General features: G+C 38.3%; 1 protein-coding gene and 1 pseudogene across 2 annotated transcripts in view; one reads left to right on the top strand and one right to left on the bottom strand.

Annotated features, from left to right (window-relative positions):
- Nucleotides 1-23,250, top strand: part of Uimc1 (ubiquitin interaction motif containing 1) — a 159,660-nt gene that overhangs the window by 12,134 nt on the left and 124,276 nt on the right. Inside the window, exons 1-3 of one of the 2 annotated variants that reach the window (XM_010622085.1) lie at nucleotides 5,237-5,276; nucleotides 9,333-9,411; nucleotides 10,284-10,382. The exons of the other annotated variant lie outside the window; for it this stretch is intronic. The gene's annotated coding sequence lies outside the window, so the exon portion shown is untranslated. Of the gene's footprint in view, nucleotides 1-5,236; nucleotides 5,277-9,332; nucleotides 9,412-10,283; nucleotides 10,383-23,250 lie in introns of those variants that run through there. 2 annotated transcript variants of the gene reach the window in all.
- Nucleotides 6,482-6,579, bottom strand: LOC117285436 (annotated as a pseudogene).

Here is a 23,250-nt window from a genome sequence, read left to right as displayed (position 1 = left end):
GTACTTGCAAGGCAGGCTGCAAAACCACTAAACCCCTGGCCCTTGTCTGTCTGTCTTTCTTTCTTCTTCTTTTTTTTTCTTTCTTTCTTTCCTTTTATGCTTAGATTTGCAGGTCAATTATAGTAGAAAATTTTTGTTGCCAGTATGGTGATCTCTTTAGTGTTTGCTTTTAAGTGGTATGTTTTGAGCATGAGTAAATATAGGCCTTTGCCTCTGTTTCAAGACATAGCTACCTCTATTAATTTGGGAAGGGAAATTGCAGTAAAATTGGCCTAGCACCCAGTACTCCAGAAATGAACCACAGTATTGCTGCCACAAAGACAAATCAGATATTGGCATACAGAAAAAACCCAATTAATAACAACAATGCCACCCACAATATAGCAACATAACCAGCCATAATAATAGAGTCAAAGACAGACTGAATATACCTTAAGAACCAATAGAAATTGCCACTATAGCTTGACTAGAAAAGAGATCTATAATTATAATTTAAACACAAAGAAAAACCAAATATTGATATACAGTAAAATATCAACTACATGCAACTACTATGTCACCATTAACACTATAATTCAAGACTGATAGCATAGAGTTAGCTAAACATCTAAAGATTAATAAGGATTAATTATAACACTAGTGAAGATGCAGTGTGTGGGGGAGAATAGGAGAATGAAAGAAGGAAATTTTGAAAAATGAAGAGAAGATGAGCAGGAGAGAAAAGTGAGATAAAGTATCCTAGTAAGAGTAAAAGAATTAGATAATAGTACCAGAAAAGACCAAATAATTAAATGAAGAAAAAAGAAAAACAGAGTAAAATAAAGAAAAAAAAAAGGAAAATTTCTCCAAACCTCCATAAAAACAAAAGGATGAAGGCAAAACAATAAAAACAAAGAGGACCAGGGATGTAGCTTAGTGGTGGTGCACCTGCCTCACAAGCACAAGGTGCAAAGTCATGCGTTCGATCCTCAGTACAAAAAAATAAAAATAAAGAAAAAAGAAAGAAAGGAGTAAAAATTGCTTCATGTTTTTCAGTGAGTTTCTTTCCAGGGTCTGTACTATTGGAATCCCCCAGATATGAGGAAGGGACAGTGAGTCACTGGTAAGATTTATTTTGTTTCCTCAGTCATGTTTTTGTGTGTGAATGCTAGATCCTGCCCTGCTTTTCCCACTGAGTATGGTCAGTCCATTTTTTCCACCCTAGAGCTGCAGTCATTCTGTCAGCTTCTTGTTACTGGTTTTTAGGGTGCTGGAATTTCTGTCTAGAGGTGGTTTCTAGGTTCTTGGTATCATGAACAAAAAATTGGTCAAGACAAGTGCAAAATGGAGCATGGCTTTACATTTATTAAAAGTAGGAAAAGAAATGTGTTCTGCAGAGTGAGTTTGGTCCAAATAAAAGCAGGAAAAGAAGTATACTCTGCAGAGTGGATTACTGTGAAAGCAAGAACATGGCAGTGGAAAATTCAATGGTGAGTGTCTGTTGTGCATCTTGTACTCCTCAGGATTACATCTAGGTCTAGGCTATTCTATTCAAAACTGCTTGAGTTCTCGCAAGAAGTCCATGTGCAGGACTTTGGGAACTGTTCTGTCTTTGTGTCCTGGAACTTTGCAATTAATAGGTCATGACCACTTTCCCAGCCAGCCTGCCATACCCTTGTCTCCTGCCTCACTCTGTGCTCTCTGACACAGCTTTTTCTGCGTAGCTTTATGGTCTGTGGTTTTGTGAGGTGCTGTTCCTGCCCCTACTCCAAAGACCCCTCTATCCATATACTCTAGGCTGTGGAAACTATCCAAACTTAGCCATATTCCTGCTTACACTGGTAGATGGGGAGAAGAAATAGATGACTGAGTTCTCTGCTGGTTGTAGGCAGCAGGGTGTGTTTTCAAGCAGACTGCTGGGTTTAATACCAGCACTTTCAGACCCAGCCTCCTCTGAAGGTCACACAGGACTGGCCTGGCTTCTCACCATGTAGGGCAAGACTCCACACCCTTCCTGGCCTGAGCTGGAACTTCTCAGGGCGGGTCTATGTCTAGTCCATCTCTTCTCTGCAACTGACTCTTGTGGTTGTCTCCCACCCAGTTACTGTGTTAGGGTGACACCAGAAACTCTAAAGAAGAGTTGTTCTATATCTCCATCTTAACCCCTTCCCACAATGACTCCTGATTAAACCTCAAATATGGCAGGCAGTGTACTGGGTTTCTTCTCCAACTCTAGCATACCATGTAGAAGAAGTCACTTTAAGAGTAAAACTCCATGCTGTTTTTGCTACTTATGTTAGCCATGGGATTTTCTTGAAGCTGGCACTGCCAGCCTAGACCATTGTTTCTCCCTGGGGCTGCTGACCCTCTCTGTGTTTACTTGGTGTTAGTGGAGGCAGGTTTCTCTCTCCATGAACTGGGTTCAGCTTTCCAGGCTACTTTATTTTTTGTGCTCCATTTCTTCAGCTTTGCTGCATATTCTAGTTTTCCTATATGCTCCATTCCAGTACTTGGATATTTACCTCTTTAAAAAAATTTAAAAATTTGTTTGGGGGGTATTGGGGATCAAACTCAGGACTTTGTGTTTGTGAAGCAGGCAGAAGCACCACTGAGCTAAATGCCTGCCCCCCACTTTTTTTTTTGGTACCGGGGATCAAACTTGGGCCCTTGCACTTGTGAGGCAGGCACTGGAACCACTGAGCTAAACCCCCAGCCCATGGCCCTTTTTAAATTTGTTTTTGGTGACAGGGTCTCACTATATAGTTCAGGCTGGCCTTGAATTTATAACAATCCTCCTGCTTCAGCCTCCCAAGTGTGGAGATTACAGACATGTGCCACCATACCTGGGTCTACTTCTATTTTTTCACTTCACAAAATTGTTACTTTCCAGGAGTCTTGATTCCAGGTCATATCAAGCTGTATTTTGCTACCATCTCTTTGCTGTCACTGTCTCTGTCTCTTCCTCTCTTGGTCTTGCAGTGTACTTCGGGCTGGCCTTGAACTTACTGTGTAGCCCAGGCTGCTCTGAAATCCATGGTGATCCTCCTGCCTCAATCTCTCAAATGCTGGGATTACAAGTGTGTGCCACCATACCTAGAGTGGCTTCTTTTTAATGATAATATTTTCAGCAACCAACCTCTCCTTTGCTCCAACTTTGCTGGCTACTCCTTTCTGGTAAAACTGAAAATTTTAAAAATCACTTATTTGTACTGTTTGCTTTTGATTCTTAATATAGCCTGCTAAAAGCTGCCAACAATACTCATGCCACAGCCACAACATTGGGCTCCCTTGAAGTTTCCTTCATCAGATTAATTAGTCCAGTGCCTTTGTCTCCCATAGTCTTAGCACATAAGCAAAATTTTCTACCAGAGCATAACTGATCTACATGGTCTCAAGTCCAACTTCTAGTGGAGTTCTTGTTCCCAATTGAAAATTACCATCTGACTTTTTATTAGCATTCTGGTCTTCTGAGCTCCAACCAAAATTTCCCATCAAGCTCAACTTACAGCATTCTAGGCCTTCTTCAGCAGCCATCTCCAAACCTTTCCAAACTCCTCCCTTGAGCTATTTCTAAAGCCTTCTGAACCAGATGGTCAGGTAGCATGATAGCAACAACTTCAGCTCTCTGGTACCAAAATTTGTCTTAGTTATTATTTTGCTTTTGCTGACACAAAATACCTGACACCCTAAATTTAAAGGAGGAGAGGTTTATTCTGGCTCGTTTTAGAAGTTTCAGTCCTTCTGTGGCCAATGACATGGTAGAAGATCACATAGTAGACAGGAAGGACAGAGAAATGAAGGGAGAAGCCAGAAAGGGAGATATTCTCCTCCATATCATGCCTATAGTGACTCGCCTCTTCCCACCAGACCCACCTTCTAACAGCAGTTCAGATGTAATGCCTCATAATCCAGTCACCTTCCAAAAGTTCCACTTAGGAGCACATGAGGCTCTTGGGTAACATCTAGATATGAACTATAATAGCAGTTATATTCCATATAAATTTTAGAATCAGCTTGATAATAGCCTTAGGCAAGGACTTGGTTATTATCCCATATTTTATTCTTATATTTGGCATGATGCCTGGCAGAAGAAACTCAATAAGTTGAGTAAATGAATGAAGAAAGTGGAATGTAATGATTTAAAAAACTTGCAAATGAGTGGCCTTTTTTCTTGTGCTGATTAAAGTGTTATAAGATTATAGTGATGGTTATACAACTCCAAATATACCAAAATTTTGTGTATTTTAAATTAGTAAATTAAAAAACTTTTGAGATGTAACTCACATGGTATACAATTAATCCATTTAAAATATACAATTCAGTGGTTTTTAGTATATTTACAGATATGTACTATCACCATAGTCAATCTCAGTTTTTCATTACCTCAAAAGAATCTCATACTAGTTAGCTGTTTTCTATCCCCTTCCTACTGTCTTTCCAGCTCTAACTACCTCCTAATCTACTTTTTGATCTATAGATTTTTCTGCTCTGGGTGTTTCATATTAATGAATAAAATTATATATGAGTTTTTGTGTTTTTTTCTTACAAATAGTGTGTGTGTGTGTGTGTGTGTGTGTGTGTGTGTAGTACTGAGAAATGAACCTGCATTTTATTTTATTTTATTGGTACTGGGAATCAAACTCAGAACCTTATGCTTACAAGGCAGGCGGCAGAACCACTGAGCTAAATCCCCAGCCCATGAACCTGCACTTTATATTTATTTTTCTTTAATTTTGAGACAGAATTTTTGTTAAGTCACTAAGTTGCCCAAGCTCCCCAGCACTGGAGAGGCTGAGGCAGGAGGGTCACTTCAAGTTCAAGGTCAGCCTGGTCTATGTGGTGAGTTCAAGGCCAGCCTGAACTACACAGTGAGACCTTGTCCCAAATAACCAAAACCGGGTGGGGGTGCGGGGGCCTGGAGATTAGCTCAGTGTTTCTGCCACCTGCCTCAGAAGCACAAAGACCCAATCCCCAGTACCAAAAACCAAACCAAACCAAACCAAAAAACAAAGACAAAAACAAGAAACAAAACTGAAACAGGCCAGGGATTTAGCTCAGTGGTTCTGCCGCCTGCCTCACAAGCCCAAGGTCCTGAGTTTGATTAGGTACCACAAAAAAAAACCAAAAGATTGTATGGTAATTTCTTGTTTAACTTTGTTTGTTTGTTTGTTTTTGGTTTTTCGAGACAGGGTCTCACTATGTAGTTAAGACTGACCTGGAACTCACTGTGTAGCCCAGGCTGGTCTCGAACTCACAGTGATTCTCCTGCCTCAGCCTCTCCAGTGTTGGGATTACAGGTATGTGCCACTATGCACAGCTGTTTGTTTTAAAATTAACTTTATTGGTACATTTTAGGTATACATTATGATCACATGCATCATTGAGAATTTGAATGTGTGCATGATATTTCTTAGTTCTTGTTTTTTCCCATTCCCCTTCCCACCCCTCCACCCCTCCCTATTTACAAAAGCTTTGTTTCCAATTTTTGCTTCTTTTCTCCTATTTTTTTCTTTCTTTTCCCCTGGCCCGCCCCACTACTTCCCCTTCCCCTTTGAACCTTTGCTTCCTATTTCACATTATCTATTATATATTTTGGTCCTCATTTATACTTTAAGTTTCTCACACCAGAGAGACAATTTGGTATTTACACATGTGTGTCCTATTTATTTCACTTAAGAGTATGGGCCTCAATATGCATTCATCTAGCTATAAGTGTCTCTACTTTATCTATTTTTTTTTTTCTGGTACTGGGAATTGAACTCAGGGCGTTGTGCTTGCCAGGTAGGCGTACTGCGGAGCTACATCCCCAGCCCTAGTTTATCTTTCTTTCTTTTTTTGGTACTGGAGATCAAACTTGGGACCTTGTGCTTGTGAGACAGGCAGCAGCACCACTGAGCTAAATCCCTGGCCCTAGTGTATCATTCTTTATGGCTGGGTAGTACTCCATTTTATAAAAAAAAAACCCACATCTTTATCCAGTCACCAGTTGTCAGGCATTTGGGTTGTTTCCAAGATTTAGCTATTACAAACTGTGCCACTATAAACATGCATGCACCTATATCACTGTGGTATGATGCTTTTAATTCTTTTGGGAAGATACCCAGCAGGGGAATAGCTGGGTCAAATAGGACTTCTAATACTAGCTTTTTGAGGAATCTCCATACTGTTTTCCACAGTGTTTAAACCAGTCCATACTCCCACCAACAGTAGAGAAGGGTTCCTTTTTCCCTACTCATGTTTACTTTTTTGAGGAAATGCCAAACTATTTTCTATAGTGGCTACACCATTTTACATTCCCACTGCCAATGAACAAAGGTTCCAATTTCTCCAAATCCTCATCAACATTTGTCATTTTCCATTTTTTTCATAATAACCATCACAATGGCTGTGAATTATTACCTCATTGTAGTTTTTTCTTTCTTTGTTTTGTTTTGTTTTGCTTTGTTGGTACCAGGGATGAAACTTTGTTAAATGGAGGCAGGTAAAGACAATTTGTATAACAAAAAGTATGGAACGCTTCATGACTTTGCATGTTGTCCTTGTGCAGGGGCCATCTAATCTCTGTGTCATTCCAGTTTTACTATTGTTCCAATTTTAGTATATGTGTGCTGCTGAAGTGAGCACTGTTTTTTCTGTTCTTGATGGCTGTTCTGACTAAAATAAGATGGCATCTCAAAATTGTTTTGATTTGCATTTCCCTGATGGCTACAAATATTGAATATTGCATATTTTTCATGTACTTACTGGCCATTTTTACTTCTTTTCTGAAATGTCACTTCAGTTCATTTGCCCATTTTTTGATTAGGTCATTTGTTTTGGGAGCTTACAGTTTTGTTTTGTTTTTTTGGTATAGGGCATTGAACTCAGGACCTTGTGCTTGCCAGGCAGGCACTGTGCCACTAAGCTACATCTGTGGCCAGGACTTAACTTTTTGCATTCTTTATATATTCTAGATATTAGTCCCCTATCAGAAGAGAAAAAATTTTCTTCCATTCTGTAGATTATCTCTTTTCTCTTGTTGTTTACTTTGCTGTGCAGAGTTCTTAATTTGATGTAATTTCATTTATTATTATTGTTGGCACCAGGGATCAAACTTGGGACCTTGTGCTTGCAAGGGAAGGCACCACTGAGCTAAATCCCCAGCCCTCATTTATTATTTCTTGATATGATTTCCTGTGCTGTTGGGATCCTATTTGGGAAATCTTTGTGCCTATGGCTTCAAGTATTTTTCTTATGTTATCTCCGTGAATTTTTTTAAACCTGGGTGTGGTGGCACATTTCTGTAATCCCAGGACTCTGGGATGCTCAGGCAGGAGATTACAAACTCGAGCCCAGCCTGGGCAATTTAGCAATTTAGTGAGAATCTTTCTCAAAATAAAAAGAGAAAAAAAAGAACTGAGGAAATAGCTTAGTGAGAGGGCCCTGGGTTCAATGCCCTGCCCCATGCTGATTTTTTAAAATTCTGTTTTTATTTGTTTTATTTTATTTAATTTTTTTGAGGACAGGGTCTCACTACGTAGTTCAGACTCTGTAGCCCAGGCTGGTCTCAAACTTGCAGCATGTGCCACCATGCCCCGCTAAAATTCTGTTTTTATATATAGGTCTTTGATCCATTTTGATTTGGTTTTAGTATGGGGCAAGAAATAGGGATGTAGTTTCAATCTTCTGCAAGGAGACAGCCAGTTTACCTACCCATTTGTTAAAGCAGCTGTGTTTTTTCCAACTTGTGTTTTTGGCCCCTTTGTCAAAAATCAGAAGGCTCAGCCAGGTGTGGTGGTACACGTCTATAATTCCAGCACTGTGGAGGCTGAGGCAGGAAGAGTGATTTGGGTTTGAGGCTAATCTGGGTTACATAGTGAGTTCAAGCCCAGCCTGAACTACATGGCAAGACCCTGTCTTTAAAAACCAATGGAAGGAAGGAGAAGGGAAGGGAAGGGAAAGGGACGGGAAACCGCCTGCTTTGCAAGCGCAAGGGCCCAAGTTCAATCCCTGGTACAAAAAAAAAAGAAGAAGGAAGGAAAGAAAGGAAGAAAGAAAGAAAGAAGGAAAGAAAGAAGGAAAGGGAGAAAGACAAAGAAGGCTATAGGTGCCAGGGGGTGTTTGTTTTCTATATTATTTCATTGGTTTATATGTCTGTTTTTGTACCAGTTTTGTTACTGGTAATGGAACCCAGGGACTTTGCACTGAGCTGCATCTCAGGCCTCCTCCCACCCTCTTAAATTTTTATTTTGAGACAAGTTCTCACTAAGTTGTTCAGTTGCCCAGGCTAGGTCTGAATGTATGATCCTCTTGTCTTAACTTCTCAGAGTACTGGTATTAACATGTTAGTTTTGTTTCTATAGCTTTGTAGTATAATTTCAAATCTCATATTTTGATGCCTCCAGCTTTGCTTTTTTTTTTCTCCCCCCCTCAGGACTACTTTGGCTGTTGTAGGTCTTTTTTTTTAATTCCATATGAATTTTAGGATTTTTTTCTAGTTCTGTGAAGAATATTGTTGGTATTTTAGTAGGGATTGCATTACATATATAGATTGCTTTTGGTAATATTGCCATTTTCACAAGATTAGTTTTTCTAATCCAAGAGCAAGGGATATATTTCTATTTTCTAATGTCTTCTTCAATTTTATTTTTCAGAGTTCCATAATTTTCATAATAGAGGTCTTTCACCTGTTTGGTTAGATTGAATCTTAAGTGTTTTTTTTTTTTTAAAGTTATTGTTAATGGAATTGTTTTTCTGTTGTCTTTCTTGATGGGTTCATTATTGGTATATAGGAGTACTATTGAACTGTTCTTTCCCCATTGGTCAGTCTTGACACCCTTGTGTCAAAATCACTTGACTGGCTGTGACTGGGATTTAACTCAGTGGTAGAGCATTTGCCTGGTATGGACAGAGCCCTAAAGTTAATTGATAATAATGTATAGTTTATTTCTGGACTCTCAGTTCTATTCCATTGATCTGTTTATCTATCCTTTGCTATTAACACAGTGTCTTGATTACCATTGCTTTGTAGTTTTTTTTTTTTTTTTGGTACCAGGGATCAAACTCAGAACCTTGTATTTATGAGACAGGTGTGGCACCACTGAGCTAAATCCTTGGCCCTTTTGTAATAAGATTTCAAATAGGGACAATTGAGTCTTCTACTTTATTCCCTTTCGGGATTATTTAGGCTCCTTTGGGTCTCTTGCAACTCTATATGAAATTTAGAGTTAGCTTGTTAATTGCTACAAGAATCTGCTCAGACTCTGATAGGATTGTGTTGAATCATTTTGGGAAGTACTGCCATGTTAGCCATTTTAAAATATGATTCAGTAGTGTTAAGTATTTTCATGTTTGCCTTTTTATTTTTGAGACAGGGTCTCACCGTGTAGTTCTGTCTGGCCTTGTGCTCACAGCTGTCTTCCTGCCTCAGCCTCCCAAGTGCTGGAATTGCAGGTATGTGCCATCACACCCAGCAAGTATCTTCACATTCTTATATGACAAATTGCTGATTTTCTGTGTCTATTAAGATGATCATCTAGGCATAGTGGAGCATCCCTGTAATCCTAGTACTTGGAAAGCTGAGGCAGGAGGATTGCTGTGAGTTCAAGGCCAGCCTGAATTATATAAGGTGAACCTGTCTGGAAAAACAAACAAACAAACAAACAAACAAAATCATATTTCTTGTGCTTGTTTTGACAGCACATCTACTAAAAAAAAATCATATTTCTTTATCTTTTAACCTATTTATTTATATGAAGTCATGTCTCACTATGTTGCCCAAACTGGTCTCAAACTTCTGGCCCAAGCAATCCTTTCATCTTAGCCTCTCCAGTAGCTGAGCTTACAGTCTCTGTCCACTGCATCTGACTTATATTGTCTATTTCTTATCAAGCCAGTTTTGGTTGTTTGTGTTTCTAGGAATTTGTCTACTTTAATTTATTGTATTCCTTTATAATTGTGATAACTAATCTTGTCAATTTGATTGGTTTGAGAGACACCTGAGGAATTAGTAACGCACACTTCTGGATATGTTTGGGTGGATCATGATGAAGTCAACTAAGGCTTGGCCTTAGGGGGAAGAAGCTTGTAATACTTTTGTATTATCTACCTAATCACCTAGCCAACCTTTCTTAGCAGCAAGACAAGGCTACACTCTATTCAAAGTCTAATCTAAAATTTGTATGTCTCTGAAACTCACAGGCTAAATTTATACCCATCACCTAGCAGCCATAATTCACAATTTGTGTTGATAAAGGCACATTTATCAGTTTTCTACATGCACATGGAAGAGAAAGGCTGACTAAAATCTTTTTTTTTACTTGTAGTTAGTGTTATATTGACCAGGCGAAAAAATGCAAGTCTAGAAGGACAAAATTTTATCTACACCAGCCGGGACCGACTCTGCTTAGGAGAGAAGGGTCCAGGTATTTTAAACTCAGGGGTTTTTATAGGGCTGGGAGCAGGAATATGGGCGGGAAGCAAAGCTCAGTTTGCAAAAGCAGCGGGGCAGTTAGAGGGTGGGGGTGACAACTGGGTACATTTGGTGATTTCTCCAGGAGTATCTCTTTCTCATCAGCAGAAAGACCCCAGATGTTTTTGCAGGGGGAGGTGGTCAACCAGGAGGGAGTCTCTCACAGACAAGAAGCTTTAGTTAACAGAAAGGAGGAAGCTAGACAAAATGGAGTTGTTTGGGTTGTTTAGGTTTAACATTAGCACAAAGCACGGATTGCTATTCTCCATGAAAGGCAAACAGTTGATTCAAGCTGCCTCAGCCTGACTTCATGGGAGGAGGGGCACTCTAACTACAAGGAAAAACTTGGGGGAGGTGTTCCAATTTACTAGCAGAGAGATAAAAGTCCAAGCTTGTAGCTCAGGGCCAGGGATTTAGCTCAGTGGTCTGCTGCCTGCCTTGCAAGCACAAGGACCGGAGTTCAATCTCTGGTACCAAACCAAACCAAACAAAAAAACAAACTTATAGCTCAACTCACAAAGGGGGCTTAAGAGAGGGCTCTAACAAGTGTCATCTGTAGTCACTCTGGGGCAGAGGATACCAGAAGATTGTTTAGAGAGTTACTTCTCTCCTCACTGAGGAGTGCAGGTAGTGTCAATGTATAAGTGAGATTTTTTCTGCTGGTTACCCTGTCAGGCTGTTGGGATCCAGCTTCCACTGAGGAACCTTTGGGTATCCATGAGAGAGTAGCCTTGGCCATGAGTTGTCCTCACAGCTTTTACTGGTCCAAACAACCAGAGATCTGTCTCCAGAAAGGAATCTAGCTGCCTGTCTGGGCATCAGTCTGCAACTTATTAGTGAAAGTATTTTCCTCCCCTATACACATAAATGATGAGAATCAGACCTAGGAAGGGAGACACAGAAAGGCAGGAGGTGGAGAATTCTCTCTTAAACTAAATGTGTTTTAGTCCCTTAAATGTCGTACTTAGGAAATAGCTCCTTCTAGTTTTACACAGAAGTCAGTTTTTTTCAATGGGATCTCAGGTTCAGTCCGCTGAGGAAGATTGCTGCCCAGAACAGTAAGTGGGGGCATCACTTTCATGTGTGTTCTCTGGATGCACAAAATTCCCATGTCTCATTTAACCTAGAGATGAGGTATGTGTTCCTCATCTAAGGTAATTTCCCTGTCTTCAGCATTAGCAAACACTCCTTTTCTATGGGCTCAATTTAAAAGTTCTTAGGAGGAGGGCCAGGGATTTAGCTCAGTGGTGCTGCCTCTTGCCTCACAAGTGCAAGGTCCTGAGTCCAATCCCCAGTACTGTAGGGGAAAAAAAAAAGTTCTGAGGAGGAAAAGGTTAGGATACTTTAGGGTTTTTTCTCTCTCATTTTACATAAAAAGGAAAATATATAATGGCAGGGAAAGATCAGAAAGGTGATCAACAAAAGGCAGTCTTTTCTTCTGCTTACAGTGAGTTATTGAGACAGCTTGCTCATGAGTCATCATTCTCAGCTTGGAGAGAAGAGAATGGGGAATTGAAAAAGCTAAGATTGTCTCTTCACCAATGGAAGATCACACCAGAAAGAAAAATGAGGCAGAACAGGCTCAGCATTCCCTGTCTATCTCACTGAAACAGCTCCCCCAAGTCTTAAGAACAGCTGCTGATCTATTGTCTTTAATGGGCAGAAAGGGTCCCATGATTTATTAATAGGCATGTGTATTTTCTAAATATAAACTAGATTTCATAAAAAAGACCTATTTTACAGAATCTTATATCAGAGTCCACTGGGGGCACTCTAACACTTATTTGTTCCCTAGGGCTGTTGTCTGAGATAAACCAGAACAGTCAAACAGGTCTAGAACACCAATAAATTCAGCAGCTAAGTCCAAATGCAACATATACAAAACAGGAGTAAAATGTAATGTCATTTCTTTGATATCTTCCCATGTTCTCAATTTAAATTTACCATAGTTAATTTAAATAATTAGTTATTTAAATAACATAGTTAAATCTACCAAAGACAATGCTTAAAAGAGAAACAAGGCATAAAAAACCATACACAGTTGACAAAAATTCATAACATGAGGCACAAAAATTTAAAACAATTTTGGTTACCAAATGAGTCACAATCCCGGATCTATGAAACAAAACCAAACTCTTACCTCCATCCATTTATCTTGATAGGAGACTTCCAAATAGGGCATATGATAAAGGGATAATATATGGAGCTTTATTTATTTTTTTATCTGTAGCTGCTCTAGAGTCACTAAGCATGTCTCTCATTATGGTCACTGTCTCTGTAGTTATCTGAGATTTTCTTTCTTTTTATTTTTTTGTATTTTGAGACAGGGTCTCACTATGTAGTTGAGACTGACCTGGAACTCACTATGTAGCCCAGGCTGGTCTTGAACTCACAGTGATCCTCCTGCCTCAGCCTCCTGAGTGCTGGGATTTCAGGCGTGCACCACCATACCTGGCTAGATTTTTTAAATTTCTTTAATTATTAGTGATGTCACACATTTTTTGTTGCTTATTTAATTTGAACATTTTCTTTTAGGTTAATTCTCTGTGTTTTACAATCTCAACTTTGTTTACACTTGTGACTGTGGGCAAGTTACTAGTCACTTTTCATTCCTTTTGCTTAGAAGAATTATTTTCTTTCCCTAAACATGATTCTGTATGTATATTAAATTTCTTTAATTATTAGTGATGTCACACATTTTTTGTTGCTTATTTAATTTGAACATTTTCTTTTAGGTTAATTCTCTGTGTTTTACAATCTCAACTTTGTTTACACTTGTGACTGTGGGCAAGTTACTAGTCACTTTTCATTCCTTTTGCTTAGAAGAATTATTTTCTTTCCCTAAACATGATTCTGTATGTATATATATATATATACTAGGGATTGAAGCCAGGGCTTCATTTATAAATTCCACATTAAAAGTTATTTATAAAATCAATTAATTAGAACCATGAAGTAGTCTGATACAGTCAGATTTTGAAGTTGGGCAATTGAAGTCTTATTTCAGAATCATCATGTATTTAATTCTTACTCTTTTAATCCTTATTTTGGCATATTTTTAGACTTTCATTAAAGTTGACAGACTAGTATAAAGAATTCCCCCTGGGCGTGGTGGTACACACCTGTAATCCCAGCACTCGGTAGGCTGTGAGTTCCAGACCAGCCTGGGCTACATAGTGAGTTCCAGGTCAGTCTCAACTATATAGTGAGACCCTGTCTCAAAATAAAAAAATAATTCACATATATCCTTTGTTTAGATTTTCCAAATGAGGGTCAAGGAGGATTTAGCTCAGTGGTGCTGCTGCCTGCCTCACAAGTGTAAGTTTCCGAGTTCAATCCCTGGTACAAAAAAATTTTTTTTTGTCCAAATGAAAGTTTTCAGATTTCTAGTTTACTTTATTAGATTTATAATTCTGTCTACATTTACTTTATATATATTATCTTTTAACCATTTGAGATCATTTTAAATTCTTCAATGTGCCAGGTGTGGTGATTGATGCCTGTAAACAGGACATTTACATATATAACCACAGGACAGTTATCAAAGTGAAAAATTAGCACTGACACAATACTATTACTTAATCTATAGATCTTGTTCAAATGTTATTTGTCCCAATGAGATCAAAAAATAAAGAGAGAAAAACAAAGGCCTAAACAAACCTAAATAAACAAGTAAACTAATAATAAAGTAAGATAAGGCCCCTTCCCCCAAACAAACCCCTAAAGTAACAACAAAAAAACAGTGTTAGAATTCACTGACAACAAAAAACCTAAAACATCTGGGTGTGGTGGTACACACCTATAATCCGAGCACACAGGAGGCTGAGACAGGAGGATCACCTCAAGTTTGAGGCTACCCTGGGCTACATAGTAAGTTAAAGGCCTGCCTGAGCTACATAGCAAGATCCTGTCTGAAGGGGAAAAAAAAAAAAGCCTAAAACAACAACAAAGAAACAGCTACCTGTGTTTTTAAACACACTCTACTCCTTTGCCCTCCAAAAAACTTTATAAACTCGATTCAGGTGCTTCCTTGGCATCTTCTTGCTCTCCTTGTTTATGAGGGACTTTTTTCGGTTCTTTCTAATAAACTACACACCCATCTAGCCTTCCTCAAAACTTACTGTTTTGTTACATTCTTCTGCTTCATCTCGGAATAAGGACCCCAAAAGAGGTGGTTTACGTCTTTAGGGGCTTTGTCTTCTCAGTGGAGAGGCAAGTGTGGTGAAAAGGCCAGACAGACACACACATGCAAACACACACACACACACACACACACACACACACACACACACACACACGGACATTTTTTTTCTTTGTCCCTTTATAGAGACTTGAGAAACAGGAAACTCCAGCAGCTCCTTAAAAGCTCTTAAAGCAAGCAATGGCCACTTACAAAGCAGAGAACAGTTTCCCCAAAACCTCCTGCTGACACCAGTGGGAATGTTAGCCAGATAGGGAGCTGGATTTCTTTCCAGAGACAGATTTCTGGTTCTTTGGAACTGGTGAAAGCTGGGATGGCAACTGTGGAATCTTGGCCAGGCCTAGTCCCTGGTGGGTACTCAAAGGCCCCTAGTGGAAGCTGGATTCTGATGGCTCAAATATATAATTAGCAGAGAGGTCTCCCTCCGCTTTTGTTTTATCCCCACCTGCACTCCTTTGAGAGGCGAGAGGTAAAACACTCAGTGATCTCCACATGTCTCCTCTTTCCCAGGGTGACCTGAGATGACTGTTGGAGTCCTCCCTTAGACTTCCATTAATAGTCATGCTACAGGTTTGGAATTTTTTCCCTCTGATAGTATGACAAATCTCCCTCTTCAGATATGTCTTGATAAATTTACTGGGCCAGGATCAGGTTAGGATCCTAACCCACATTTCAGTCTCCCACTGACTATCCCAAATGTCCCTGGTTTTCACCCCCATCCTAACTTTCTTAGAGCTAATATCTAACAGAATAGCCCTCTAGATTCCCTGAGAAAGGTTTGCTAGGACAAACATCAAAGTTAAGAAAAGAGTCCCCCCAGGCTCTTTTATCAGTCCAACTCACTGAGAGCTGACAGTGCACAGGAGATGGGGAGTTGGTTTTAAAACTTGCAGCCAGGTGTGGTGGCGCACGCCTTTAATCCCAGCACTTGGGAGGCTGAGACAGGAGGATTGTTGTGAGTTCAGACCAGCCTGGGCTACATAGTGAGTTCCAGATCAATCTCAACTACATAGTGAGACCCTGTCTCAAAAAGCGGGGGGGAGATAAAAAGAAAGAAAGAAAGAAGGAACAAAAGAAAGAAAAAGAAAAAACCCAATTCCATGACTTCCTTCAAACTCTGAGCTACTTTTCTAAACAAAAGCCCTTGACACACTTGTCCCTCTCTCTAGGAGGTCAGCCCCTCCTTCTGGGGCCTTTTTTAATTCCTAAGGGCCCTCAAATTATTCAACCAAAATCCATTTATCCATCAAGCCCTGTACACTCCTTCCCAGGACAACATGTGTTGACATTGAACACGACTAAGGTTGACCTGCCCTGTGGAATGGGGATCCACTCTCTTGCTGTTGTTGGCAAACAGAGATAGAGAAATAGACAAGAGACATGAGGTGGTGCCCTTACCTCATAACTTTCTTGCGGAAAAAAGAATGCTATAATTCAGAAGAAGCCTCTTATTATTTTCCCATGGGCTTCCGCTTACATAAACAATTTAAAAACACAGAAGAATAGCTGTCATAAAAACAATTTGTATAGTAGCACCGATCAAAGATTAAAGTTTAATCCTTTTTTTTTTTTGGTACCAGGGATCGAACTTGAGTCCTTGTGAGGGAGGCAGTGGAACCACTGAGCTAAATCCCTGGTCCAGTCTAATCCTTCTTTAAAAAATCCTTACTTTTGTAAAATAAGATTTATTTTCCTCTCTCTGACTCTTACTGGTGTTGGCTTATTACACAAGATCTCTGATAATTGGTCACACCCAAAAAGTTCTGACTAGTCTATTTATAACTCTAAACTTATAACATATTATAGCTCAATTTGGCCAATACTTCTAAGAGTGCACTCTGATTTAAAAGTATTAATTTTGTGTTCTATGTTTCTTGTTTGTTTAAACTGATTAAGGTATCTAAACTGTTTTTGTTATGGTGTAAGAGCCTGACTGAACCAGAGCGACTCCATGTTGACCAGCAAACAACCTAGAGACTGTTGCTCCCCCCCATCCCTTATAGGATAACTAATGATTAATTGTGAATTGTTAGGTAACTGCTTTGAAGTAGCTGGGAAACTAAATGGAAACTGTAATGAACACAGAGACCCAACACAAATCACGACACTCCTTACTTGCCTGTAATTGAATGTTCTGAACATTATATCTAAGTTGTAAATGGAATAATGGATAATCGCTCTGCTGATCATTAGTACGTGACGGTCAAGTGTATGCTTGATGACCACCAGCTCAGATCAACTGATTCTTTGCCTTTGTCCTCTTCCTGTAAGTTTTAAGTGTAAACCCCACCTTAGCCCTATATAAAATGGCCTCTGTTTCTGAGCTAGCCGCCTCTCTGAGCTACTTGGCTTGGGGAGTGCCGTCTGGCCAGACTAATAAAGGTCTATTTGCCAACTTGCCTGGTGTGTTCCTTCCTGGGTGACTCTCGCTGTCCGACAAGCTCCTGGAGCCTCGCTGAGCTTCTGAGCCCAGCATCGTGGAAGCCTCTTGGCTGTTCACGCTCCAGGAGTAAAAGTGAGACTTAAGTCTTACAATGGCTTTGTTTTGGTACTGGGGATCAAACTTGTGAGGCAGGTGGCAGAACCACTGAGCTAAATCCCCGGCCTGTTACAGCTTTTTGCTCATCAAAACAAAATTTTTTTTTAGTTCTTTTGGAAACAGGGTCTTGTTATGTAGTTCAGGCTGGCTTTGAACTCACTCTGTAGCCCAGTCTAGCCTTGAACTTGCTGCAATCCTCCTGCTTCCTGAGTGCTGGGACTACAGGTGTGTGCTACCACACCCAGGTGTTTTATTTTTTCTTGCTCTTTTAGGTCTTCTAAAAAAAACTGGTTATCTAGGTTTTAAAGGTTGCCAAATTCACTTAAAACATTACCAAATGAAGACTAAGGGCTAAAAACACATGAAACTTATAAGTAAAAGCATTAAAGTTTGATAATATAAAGGTTATATATGATTTAGATTAATTTTTTTTTTTTAAACAGGGTCTCACTATGTAGTATGTAGTTGAGATTGACCTGGAACTCACTATGTAGTCTGGGCTGGTCTCAAGCTCACAGTGATCCTCCTGCCTCAGCCTCCTGAGTGCTGGGATTACAGGCGTGCACTACCACGCCCAGCAGATTAATGTATATGTTTCCATATGTTAGCTTTCAAATATACATCATACTTAGGATGGTTTATAAATAAAATGACACTCATGATATTAGCCCAAATGTTTTTTGGTTGACATAGCTTAATGGGCTAATTTATTTTATTTAATTAATTTATTTATTTTGTGTTTTTCAGATAGAATCTCACTACATAGTTGAGACTGACCTGGAATGCACTATGTAGCCCAGGCTGGTCTTGAACTCACAGTAATCCTCCTGCCTCAGCCTCCTGAGTGCTGGGATTTCAGGCCTGTGCCAGCATACCCGGCTATTAATGGGCTAATTTAAACCAATTGATAAAAATAAAGTTGTCTCTAAAGTTCATGACATATTTTTATCCAGGTTAGTCAATCAATATAAAAAATTGGTTTTATCAATACAGTGCCAATTGTCTGTATATAATAACTAAAGGGGGAAAGGTAATAAGGGAGAGGAAAAAAATATGAGAAATTGAAAAAATGGAAATAAAGTGTTTGTAAATGGGGAGGGGAGGAGAGGGTGAAGGGAGGGCAGGGACAAGGGGAAAAATGAGCATTAAGACCTATTATGTAAAGGTACAGAATCCCAATAATGAATGTAACTGTATTGTATACCTAGATTGTACCAATAACCTCAATAAAAAGAAAAAAAAAAGTTAATATAGTGTGGCTGGGGATTTAGCTCAGTGGCACTGCCACCTGCCTTGCAAGCACAAGGTCGCAAAGTTCAATCCCTGGTACAAAAAAAAAAAAAAGTTATTATAAACTTGGGCATGGTGGCAAATGTGTCTGTAATCCCAGTACTTGGAGGCTGAGGGCAAAAGGATCACAGAGCTAGTTCAAGGTCAGCCTGGTCTACATAGTGAGTTCAAGGTTGGTCTGAACTAGAGTCATTTAAAAAAATAAGTTAATATGTATAATTTAAAAGATATTAACTGTTTATAATTTGTTTCTCATAATTCATCTAAAATAATTGTTAAAATATGTGGAGACCCTTTGGGCTTAAAAAATACTTCTAGAAAAGATTCCCTTCTACAGATTAAAAAAACCAAACAGTTGCTTAAGCCAATTTTTCAGGTTTTATCCACTGATGAGATTTCTCTGTTTTTTTCAATCTTGTGACATACTCCAACAAACATTATTAAATATGTTATTATAATATATGTAAGTTGGCTATAATCAAAAGGTTAAATCTATGTCTAAAATGATGAGGTTTTGTTAAGATATTAAGATACTCAGTTAAACTTATAAAACTAGATTTAAAAGCAAGATTCTATAGGGCCAGGAATTTAGCTCAGTGGTTCCATTCCCTGCATTGCAAGCACAAGATCCTGAGTTCGATCCCTAGTACAAAAAAAAAAAAAAAAAAAAAAAAGGCAAGGTTCTATAAGATACTTAATTTCTTGTGTTCTCCATTGTCAAATTTTTGGTTACTAAAATTGAGTTTTAAAATTTAAATCAAATATTGACTTATGTTTTCAATAATCAGTTTATGATTGCTTAAGTAAATATATGGTTATGATATAATATATCTGATACTGTATATATATACATATATAAACACAATTTTATGCTATAAGTCTAAGCTTTATTTTTTATTTATTTTTTGGTGGTACTGGGGATTGAACTTGGGTCCTTGTGCTTGCAAGGCAGGTGGTGAAACCACTGAGCTAAATCTCCAGCCCCAAGTCTAAGCTTTAAAGTTAAATTTATAGAGTTTAAACTACACAAGTTTAATACATATAAAATAACTAAGGAACATTCTTTTTTTTTTTTTTTTTGGTTTTTTGAGACAGGGTCTCACTATGTATTTGAGACTGACTTAGAACTCACTATGTAGCTCAGGCTGGTCTCGAACTCACAGTGATCCTCCTGCCTCAGCCTCCCAAGTGCTGGGATTACAGGTGTGCACCACCATGCCCGGCCAGAAACATTCTTTTTTATACAAGATGCATTTAGTCCTTAAACATATAAAATAAACAAAATTTGACATCACTAAGTTTGGGCCTGTCATTTCAAACTTGATTACATTTATTGGCTTTGATTAAACATTTTATCATTATATAAATAAGACATATAATAGATAGTAAGTCTGTTTATGGACTGTTTTCTAACTTGTAAGACCTCTAATGATGTTCCCTAATTCTTGTCAGTGTGGTTACACTGTATAAACATGTTTTAAAAAAATCTAAATGCTGCCTTTTTTGTTTGTATGTTTGTTTATTTTGTATGCTGCCTTGAATATAAAAAATAATAAATACATACACAAACCTCTATATAGCTGTGATGCTAAATATTGCTAACCTCACAGTTAATATATTTGTATTTCCCCATGTAAAGGCCTTCAAAGATACAAAGCTAAATAAATTCTTATTATACTTGTGACTCTCTAACTAATGTTTCTGGTGGTAAAACTTTTTATACTTGTTCTATGATTGTGTTATAATAGAATGTGACTTATAGTTGTTGTGTCCTGGTGAGGTCCACGGTTCCTCTATTGTTGCTTGACAAAGTTCCAGCAATGACGGGCCTCGGGTTGAAAGCATCACTCTGGCTTTTATTTTTGCTTGCACTTTTGATTGGCTTAATTGTAATTATGGGAAATTTGGCTTTAATGAAAAAACCTGTACAAGCTACTTCTGAGACATATGTGTCAGTTGTGCCAGTCATTGAACCTGTAAGCACAACCCTTATCCAGGGACTTTCTTTGAAGGGGTTTCCAGTTTTTCAATAATTGAGGATTTCACTCCGAAAAGAGCTCCCCAGTTTTCTTCCAAGCATCCAATTACTTATAAAAATCCCAGAAAGGTGCTCAAAGATTTGTGGTAGAGTGATCTCATGGCCACTAGGCAACCCCCCTTTTTCCTACACTAGGGCTTACATAGATGAAGTTAGAATGGTGTGGAAAGGTAAAAAATGAGTAAGATATCAAGATTTGCCCTTTGCAGAAAGAATGAAATGTTCAGGAACACAGTGATGTCTATACACTAAAGAATAAGTCAATACTATTGCCAGGCGGTGGAATAGTTGTGATAGAAAGGCTTAGTAAGTGCAAAATGCTTGCTTTCTGACTATATAAAATAAAAGTTTAACCAAGAAGCTGAATAACCATAGTAGTTCTTTATCAAAACCTAGTGACCTGCTAAGAGTTGGCCACAATCTTTCCATTATAGCCAAAATAGACGTATGAACTTTAAAAAATGGTGGCAAGCTTGGATTGTTCCTTTGATTTTGCTTTCATTTATGTTTTTACTAGGAAATTGTTTGATAAATAATAGCTGAGGGAATAGATAAAATGTTCCCAGAAATAACAATAATAAAATAGGTCTGTGCTGTAGTTTACTGGAAAAATGATCTTAAAATTTTTTATCTAGAAATTGTAAATGTATGCCAATTTCTGTATGTAACCTTTACTATGATATAAATAAAGAAGTCCTCCACTGTTAGGAAGGCACACAACCTCGTACCTACAGAGCGTGTCTCATTCCTTCACAAGTGCCGACTCCAACCTTCCTCCTGAACTCTCACCAAGGCTGGACCCCGGCAGTCTCCAAACTTTTAAAACCCTGTATGAGGTCCTTACATATGTCACAGGTCCCTAAATTTAAAGATCTTCAGGGTAAATTTTTAAGTAAAAGTCCAGCCATTGTGTACAACTTCTTTTTTTTTTTTGCCTTCCTAATCTGTTAATAAAAATAAAAATAACTACTGTATGTGCCAAAAACAATGATGTTTATTCTAGATATCTAGATATTCTAGATAAACAGATCTCTGAACAACTAACAAAGATGCCTAGGATAGTCATGACCAAAAGTAAAATAGGCAATGGCCTAACCTCAGTTCAGGGTGGACTACACATGCAGTGTGAACTCAAGATAAGGCTGATGACTCATATACACTGACTTCAGGTCCTTTCTTTTCTTTCTCCCTTTATTTCTTCTCCAAAATACACAAGAGGTCTTAAAGACATACAATATATCTTAAATACTTATAAATAGTTCAATATTTGTCCCCAAAAGCCACCTTTAGGTTTTATTTTATGAATTTAAGACCAATTTAAAAGATTTTAAAAGTTGATTTTTTTCCAAATATAAGTTAAAAAAATAAAAAGACCAAACCTCAAACTTGACTTTATAAAAAAAGATAATAAATATTTCATTGAATAATCTACAGCTCTTCTTTATAGTAAGATATTATGTACTAAAATAAAAATTTAAGCTGGGCATAGTGGCATATGCCTGTAATATTGGCACTCAGGAAGCTGAGGCAGGAGGATTACTGAGAGTCTGAGGCCAGCCTGGGCTGCATAGTGAGTTCAAGGCCAACTTGGACTGTGTTTGAAATGTTAAAATAAAATAAAACTCTTTATATACTTCTAGAGATTAAAAAAAAACCTCAATGGGTCTAACCTAATAATATCAGCAAAATTGTTATGCTAAAATGTTATGTTTACTCTTGGTTTTGATTTTTCCCTATAAAACTTTATAACTTACCTGATACTATTCTATATAAATTTGAGTTCTAAGATAATCATAGTTTAAAAAAGATATTCTCTGGTTATACTTTATACTTCAGTATGCTTGATATCCATATAAAGATTTTAATAGTTAAACCTATGGCTGCCACCTCAATACTGATATAACTAACCTTGTAGGTGTTCAACAAATGAGACTTAGGGGTTGAAGGGAAGGCAGGGACAAGGGGAAAAAAAATGAGAATCAAGACCTATCATGTAAAGGTACAGGATCCCAATAATGAATGTAACTGAATTGTATACCTAGATTGTACCAATAAACTCAATAAAAAGAAACAAAAACAAAAACAAAAAAACAAAACAAATGAGACTTAATCAAAACTAGGGCCAGGGATTTAGCTCAGTGGTGCTGTTGCCTCCTTTGTAAGTGCAAGATCCTGAGATTGATTCCTGGGAACCCCCCAAAAAATCAAAACTGAAAAAGATAACTAGGCTTAAAAAAAAAGTAGCTAACAAAAGCCTAGGACATTAAAAAAAAAAACTCTCTACAAGATCCTACAGCTCTGGTGAATCACCCAACCTCCTAAACAGGGAGATTGTTAGACCCCAAAGGACAAGACTCAAGAATGTGCAGTGTACTAAAAAGAGTCCACAGGGCAGGGCATGTAGTTCAGAGGCACCACACTTGCCTGGCAAGTGCAAGGTCCTGAGTTTGATCCCTGATACCAGGGGAGAAAAGTCCACCCCCCACACACATAGGTTTTCCATGACTCTAGAAAAAGCCATATGGTCAAACAAGACCAACTATCCTAACAGATGACATTGACAAAAGAGCTAAGAGACTATGTAGTCACAAAAGTAACCCGTAAAGAGCCTTAAGTAACTTTAATATATAACAAGAGGTTAATTTTGATTAACACAAGTCTTACTTAAGCAAGGTGTAGTGGTGCATACCTGTAATCCCAGCATTCAGGAGGCTAAGGTAGGATTGTCGTGAGTTTGAGGACAGCCTATATAT

Source organism: Fukomys damarensis, unplaced genomic scaffold (genome assembly GCF_012274545.1).
Source record: "Fukomys damarensis isolate Sample0158 unplaced genomic scaffold, DMR_v1.0_HiC HiC_scaffold_9, whole genome shotgun sequence".
Taxonomy (NCBI): Eukaryota; Metazoa; Chordata; class Mammalia; order Rodentia; family Bathyergidae; genus Fukomys; species Fukomys damarensis.
The sequence above is the reverse complement of the archived record's forward strand: the minus strand, read 5'-3'. Positions and strand labels throughout refer to the sequence as shown.